Source organism: Wyeomyia smithii, chromosome 3, assembly GCF_029784165.1.
Source record: "Wyeomyia smithii strain HCP4-BCI-WySm-NY-G18 chromosome 3, ASM2978416v1, whole genome shotgun sequence".
NCBI lineage: Eukaryota > Metazoa > Arthropoda > Insecta > Diptera > Culicidae > Wyeomyia > Wyeomyia smithii.
Window position 1 is genome coordinate 72,605,241 of NC_073696.1, and position 7,246 is coordinate 72,612,486.

Sequence of the window (7,246 nt, forward strand, 5' to 3'; positions counted from 1 at the left end):
ATACGTGTTCATCTATTTTTAACCAGAACTCAAAAATGACATACACTAATAAAACAGTAGCCAAACTAGTAAAACATTCTTTAAAATTCAATGAAGCAGGTTAAAATTTAGGTTAGGTTTGACAAAAAATTATTATGCTAAAAAATTTGCATTTTAAAATATCACATTTGTATATGTCGGTCCTAAAATTGTCTTTAAAGGTCTCGGTCACCTGGCAACAAACCTAGAAGAGTGAAGATTGGGGAGAAAATTCTGGTTTGACTGGATTGAAAAATGAAACCAGTGCCGATGAGAATTTTATCGGTTTTAAAGCAGACGAAAGAGGTAATTAAAAATGCGATTATAGTCAGTGTTAATGAACTTCGCTCAATCAAATTAGAATAACAAGTTGGCACATTTACAATGTTTCGAGCTTGAATCGGTCACTCGGATACAATCGTTGTTGAGTAGAGATTTGCTGACAATTACGTTGTTTTGACGAAGAATTACGTTTTACGGCAACATGTATAGGGGTACAAATTGAAAAATCGGAAACATCGAGAGAGTCACGAAAAATGTCCACTTTCAACTGCTTAAAACTCGTTCAGTTTCCGACGGATTCTCTTCATTATTACAGCAATCGATTCGAAAATTAGCCATGCGTCCACAAAAACTCAGAAAACAGTGATTTTGTGAACCTAACTATTGAACTCTTGAAAATTGTAAGGCCTTATTGAACGCTTTGTTCGACCAATCAGAGCTGAAACAAGGCCTTCTTCCCTAGCACAGCCGGTGCTGAAATATACAAACGATTCGACTTTATAACCGATTGTTGTGGATTTGCTCGTTCTAGTCCACAAAGACACGCCTAGCAGAAGTTTAACTCGCAGTAGTCACGTATAAAAGCCAGCATGCAAAAATTGTGCCTTAATCAGAGCAGTTGCCGGCAGAGCAGCATCCCAAATACATAACGGCGTAATGATGCCTTGTCCATACAACACGGAAGGCGTGATCGCGCCTTTCAGCTCTTCCTTCTAGCAAAAATGATGGTCGCCTACCGCCTTCTACTGCGCACTTGACTGCCTTCCGTGTAGAAGCATCGTGCTTTCCTCACTGCGTGATTCGAGTTCCGATCAAGAGGCGTGAATGTTGTTCTACGATTGCCTCTAACATACATACATGAATATAAATGTAAAGCCACGACAATATTGCGTCTTCTGGGCACACGAGTGGAAGGCGGTAGATGCTAGAGAACACAATGGAAGGTTTTAAGGAGGTACAGACAATTTTCGTTAGGAAGGCGTTGTCACGCCGTGTGCGTATTCGGGGTTTTAGAACAGCAAGGCTGAGCAGCAGCTGCTTTTAGTCCAGGTTGAGCAGACGACTCATTCGGTTAATGACAATTCCAAATCAACGCTTCTCTTCAAGGGTACCAGCCAATTATTAGAAAAAAAGAGAATTATCACTGAAATTTAACGTTTCACGCCATTAAATTGATCAACTCCAATCGAGTGCATTCCCATAATCTATTGCAAAAAACACATTGACATAAGATAGGCTGTCGTAATTTTATGTTAACCCTGCGGTTGTGTCTTACAAACAATCTCTTCAATTTTTTTTTAATTCCTACGTTTATTTCTAATGAATTACAATAATCAATGACGATTAATGTAATTTGTCATTTTAAACAAATATTATAGTTGATTTCTATAGCTCATCAATGATTGGGCTATTTTTTCTGTATAAAGGATTCGACAAACATCGTTTTTTTGTCAAAACACATATTACCATCGTAAATGTAATTTTTTTTGTTTCATTTTTACACAGAAAGGTGAATTGTGAGAAACACTTTTTTCCATAAAGACCACAAAACTAAGTGTTCACTAGAACAGATTATTTTCACGATTTTCCAAGCATGTGGGTAAGTTGAAATTCTCGGATCAAGCGACCAATCGTCGCTATTTCAATATCGATCCAAATATTGTGTAGTTCATAAGCAATTATTGTATTTGTTAATTACGCGCACCGATTGCTAAATGACTAAGGCCGACACTTATTAACACATTCGAGCACATTCCACTTAGCACGCACTCTCTACCAGTATCTTTCCTTATAATCAAGCTTGACTACTCAGAAAAAAACCTCAGAAATCGTTACATCATCGACGTATCCTGTTCGGTTGTACAATAAATCGTGAACTTGCATTTCAGCTCTACTGGTTTCCATCAATTCTGCCTAATAAACTTCTATGGAATTTGGTAAAAACCTGCCCAAATACTCAAAATTTATTTTCATCCAATGTGCACTTATAACGGCAAACTTCACTTTCAACTTGGTCCCATCCTCGGTGCCCAGCATGTGCCATGCTGTTGAAGAGTGTTCCTTGTGTACTCCAACGGACCCGGAGAGTTGCACTCCTTTCCCAGCATTAAACTCAACGTGAATCGATTGGCTGGTTGGTTGAGTAATCCACCACGGTCTGGACAAGGTATTGCATAATAATTGTCGCTTTCGGGCAAACTTTGCACAGCCATTTGTCTACTTTGAAATTCACCAAAAATATATGTATATCAATATGCTAGGCGACGGCCGATTTTGTTAACTCGCGCAGAATGGCACACCAAGTATTTGGGCAAAAGTTCGTTTCACTTGAGACAGTCCATTGCATTATTGTCTTGCCTCGAAGCAGAGCATGTCACTTAAGCAATCACTTGAAACCAGTTAGACAATTCGAAAAAGATAATTCAACAGTTTTCAGAAGTAATCACAAATCCAACACGGAATCATCCTATCCAGCACTATGGTGATAAATCCAAATCCTTACCTTGTGTGTTCACTTCCTTTCCACACACTGTAGTACAAAGAGCTAAACCACGGAAAATGCAACTTTTCTTTAGTCAGAGCTCCGGAGATGCTCTTTTCTTTATCTAGTTAGTCTGACACTCGAATGAAAACAAAAGTGAACTCAATGGGGTGTTGGGATTTTATAGCAAAGTGGCAAGCTTTCCATACACACAGCCCGGTTAACACATGCAAAGCCCGCTAGTGCTGGCCTGTCGTTCCCACGTTTCATATGTGTGCAGGCGCGATCACGACAACGACGATGACTTTGCCCAAGCACAAGACGAATCCGGCGCGATTTGTCTTTGGTCAGACGATGCTTAGCGTTGGGCGCTAATGCTAACATATAGCCGGGTGGGGAAGCTAACTATCACTAGTATACACAGCCGAACGAACGGTATTACGATTGATGGCATCACGTTCAGTGACTTGGGGTGGTAAGGTTCGTCGCTCATTCGTTCTTGGCTTAAGATATCTTTTCTAAGAGCATTCGTTTTACAAAATATCCGGTAGCCAACGCGATTATGAATTGTTTATTCTTTTTTCATTTCCCGTGCGGTTGCTCGTGAATCAAGAATAATGTTTAATTTTTTCCGATTGCAAACGGTGACATGCAATTAAATACATTGAACCATTTTTTTCAAGAACTATTCAATATCAGTAGAAAAAGGTTATTTTAACGATGCATGCTGACAGAAACTATTTGATCCAGAATTTAAACGGTTTACAGTGGTGATAGCAATGAACTTCGTAAGAAAACGAGTTCTTGGAAATATCAAAATATGTATTTCGTTGAACGTTTGATTTTTCTTTTCAAGTAAAGGTTGTTTGTGTAGTCAAAATAGGTTACTTTACACTCTAAAACACCTGTTCGCCATATCGCCACAACTCTATAACTTTTTAACTCACACCTGTTATTTTATATAAACAGTATACTTCATATTTAGAATCGAACATAAAACATAAAACATAAAACATAAAACATAAAACATAAAACATAAACATAAAAAACATAAAACATAAAACATAAAACATAAAACATAAAACATAAAACATAAAACATAAAACATAAAACATAAAACATAAAACATAAAACATAAAACATAAAACATAAAACATAAAACATAGAACAAAACATAAAACAAACATGAAACATGAAACATGAAACAAAAAACGTAAAACATAAAACATAAAACATAAAACATAAAACATAAAACATAAAACATAAAACATAAAACATAGAACATAAAACATAAAACATAAAACATAAAACATAAAACATAAAACATAAAACATAAAACATAAAACATAAAACATAAAACATAAAACATAAAACATAAAACATAAAACATAAAACATAAAACATAAAACATAAAACATAAAACATAAAACATAAAACATAAAACATAAAACATAAAACATAAAACATAAAACATAAAACATAAAACATAAAACATAAAACATAAAACATAAAACATAAAACATAAAACATAAAACATAAAACATAAAACATGAAACATGAAACATAAAACATGAAACATAAAACATAAAACATGGAACATGGAACATGAAACATGAAGCATAACACATAAAACATAAAGCATGGAACATGGAACATGGAACATGAAACATGAAACATGAAACATGAAACATAAAACATAAAACGACTATAAAAGCAAAACCTTGGTGCTACATTCTTATTCGGAGCTCGACCTTCTGTTTATTTATACACAGACTTCGTAACCGACTGCTTAGTGCTTTGTCTACAGGACAATTGCGGGGCTAGCGCTACGATCCTACTGACAGCACCGATGGAAAAAAATCGCTTCTAGCGACTAATGAATACGTATAAACCAAGCCTATGATGCGTTGACATCGTCGTCAGTTTGCGAGTTATTCTTATTCTTCGCACATTTGCAAACAGACCTCCATGGTAGGTGAATAACGAAGATCACAAAAGAGCACCATATAAAAAAAATCGTTACTGGTGCACTTTCTCCGCCTTCCTTCTTACGATGTACTTTTCATCGTGGGAGCACGCAATATATGTTATTCTGTATGTGCACAGCTGAGAATATAAAGTTAGTCGCGTTATGAACAAGTAATGAATAAGAGAAATTGGATCGTAAATATTTACTCAATGATGGGGAGAAAGAGAGTTCGTGTTTTCCTACTCTCACTCAACTCAACGGGGTTTTTTTTGGTGGTAGCTGGTAGGTGCAAGCGCAAGTGCAAATTGCTAGTTGGTTAGAAGCTTTTGTCGGTATAAGGCGTCAAGATGGACAAAGGGCTAAGAAAAAAAATTGTATCCGAAAAAGTTCGGCAAATGTTTGTGGCGGAGAATGGCAATTTCCGATGCACGACGGTGGAAAATTGTAACTATCGGCCAAAATTCATTAACGTTACGAACTGCCATCGTAACTTTTTCTCTCTCAGTTTGCCATGATCAGACAACAAATATTGAGCTAACCGTTTATAGTGTTTTCATAACAAAAAATGAGATTTCGGAAATATTAACTTAAACAACTTTTTTAACAATTTTAAATTTTGTGTATTGATAATGTAAAGCAATGCCTTGGTGCTACATTCCGTCTTGAAATTTGAACTTCTGTTAATATACACAGACTTCGCAGCCAACTGTTGAGTGTACAGGACAATTGCGGGGCTAGAGCTACGATCCTTCTGACACTATTAGTTTTCCCCGAGCTGGAGAGAGAGAGAGAGAGACTTTTTTATTTCAAATAAAGTTGTTCCTTGATCATTGACAAAATTGATTTTTTTGACGTAGAATACGTCTTACGGCAGCATATATAGGGGTTCAACTTCAATACAGGGATCCAATTTCGAAAACCGAAAACATGGAGAGCGTCACGAAAATTGTCTAATTTCAAACGTTCTAAACTCAGTCAGTTTTCAACCGATTTCCGTCATTTTTGCAGCAATCGATTGGAAAATCATTTAAGCAACTGTCCAAATGCAGAAAATTGTAATCTGACTGTTCGAACTATTGTACTATTGAAAATTGTTGAGCCTTGTCGAAACGTAAATGTCGACCTTTGATTGGTTGCTTGCTGCCTTTCCCTAAAAAGGACGACAGAATGGAGTACCTAGTTAGCCAGGAATGCACTCGTTGGGCTATATAAGAGACTGCTTCTCCTCAAGCAAACTCAGTTTACTAGCAGCAGGCAGCAGCGGCGGACAGTAGCAGCGATGGCAGTGGGCAAACGCGGCGTGGAGCAGCAGCGGGCAACTGCGGCGGCGGTAGTGGTTAGCTGCAGAACCTAACTTTTTCAGTTCGGCTCCCTTTTGATCTGAGTTGGACCCCACCAGTGGTAATTCAATTCAGATATCGTTGGGTGAATACAGCCAGAAATTAAATGAGACTCGCACCGCCAGGTGGTTTGAGAAGCCACCATCTTCCAGGGTGTATATATAAAGGGTGTGTGCACATATATAACGTGTGTGAATATTTATAGCGTGTGTCGCTAGCGTGCGTGGCTAGCTATATAGCGCGTGCATGTCTATAGCGTGCGTAGCTTGCGTGTGCATGGTTATATAGTTTCTGTGCTTGTCTATAGCGTGTCTGTGCATGTCTTTAGCATGTCTGTGCATGTTTATAGCGTGCGTGGCTAGCTATATAGCGTGTGTGCATATCTACAGCGTGCGTGGCTAGCTATATAGCGTGCGTGACTAGCAGTATAGCGATGAAAATTATCATATATAGTTTCAGATAAATCATCTCATGTTGATTTTACACAGTAAATCATTCAGAACTAAATCAAAAATTTGCCATGTCAAAAAACAATATTCAGTTGTCAATAAATGGCATTGACAAACATTGTTAACCTCTTTTGACTTCAGCTAAGCCTCAAAGTTTACTGAGTGTATTTTAACATTTATTTGAAGAATGTTTGCGCGCCAGTGAACCTGAATCACATAATTTTTCGCTCAAGTCCAACTATTTGCAGCGATCAGTTTTAAAGTTATCTACGCTACTGCAAACTGCAGAAAATTGTTCGTATTAAACCTAGGTAACCGGGAATGCACTATTGGCCCTCAGCGTAGCCACTGCCTAAATTAAGCTTTCTCAGTGCAACTTGATACAAAAGACAGCCACAAAACAATACAATTTCATTCTTGTTTTGGATATGGCGTCAAGTGAAACTGCTTAGCTGCACATAGCTTCTGCTGTTGTTTTTTGTCGTTACCGGTGCCGTCTGTAGAGGTAAACGTCATCTGGAACAGAGAGACCATTAAATTGATTAACCCTATTGAGTGTATTCCCAAACCTATTGCAAGAAATACATTGACTTAAGACAGGCTGCCGTATTCTAGGTTAACTCTGCGGTCGTGTCTAATAAACAACCTCTTCAACTTTTTCACGATGGGTAATTCCTTACATATAATTAGTTGGTGTTAAGTCAGA

General features: G+C 37.4%; 1 protein-coding gene across 1 annotated transcript in view; it reads right to left on the reverse strand.

Annotated features, from left to right (window-relative positions):
* The window catches only part of LOC129726965 (uncharacterized), a 32,283-nt gene extending 29,324 nt beyond the window's left edge, over window positions 1-2,959 (reverse strand). Inside the window, exon 1 of the mRNA XM_055684289.1 lies at window positions 2,804-2,959. The gene's annotated coding sequence lies outside the window, so the exon portion shown is untranslated. The remainder of the gene's footprint in view (window positions 1-2,803) is intronic.
* Between the last annotated feature and the right edge of the window lie 4,287 nt (window positions 2,960-7,246).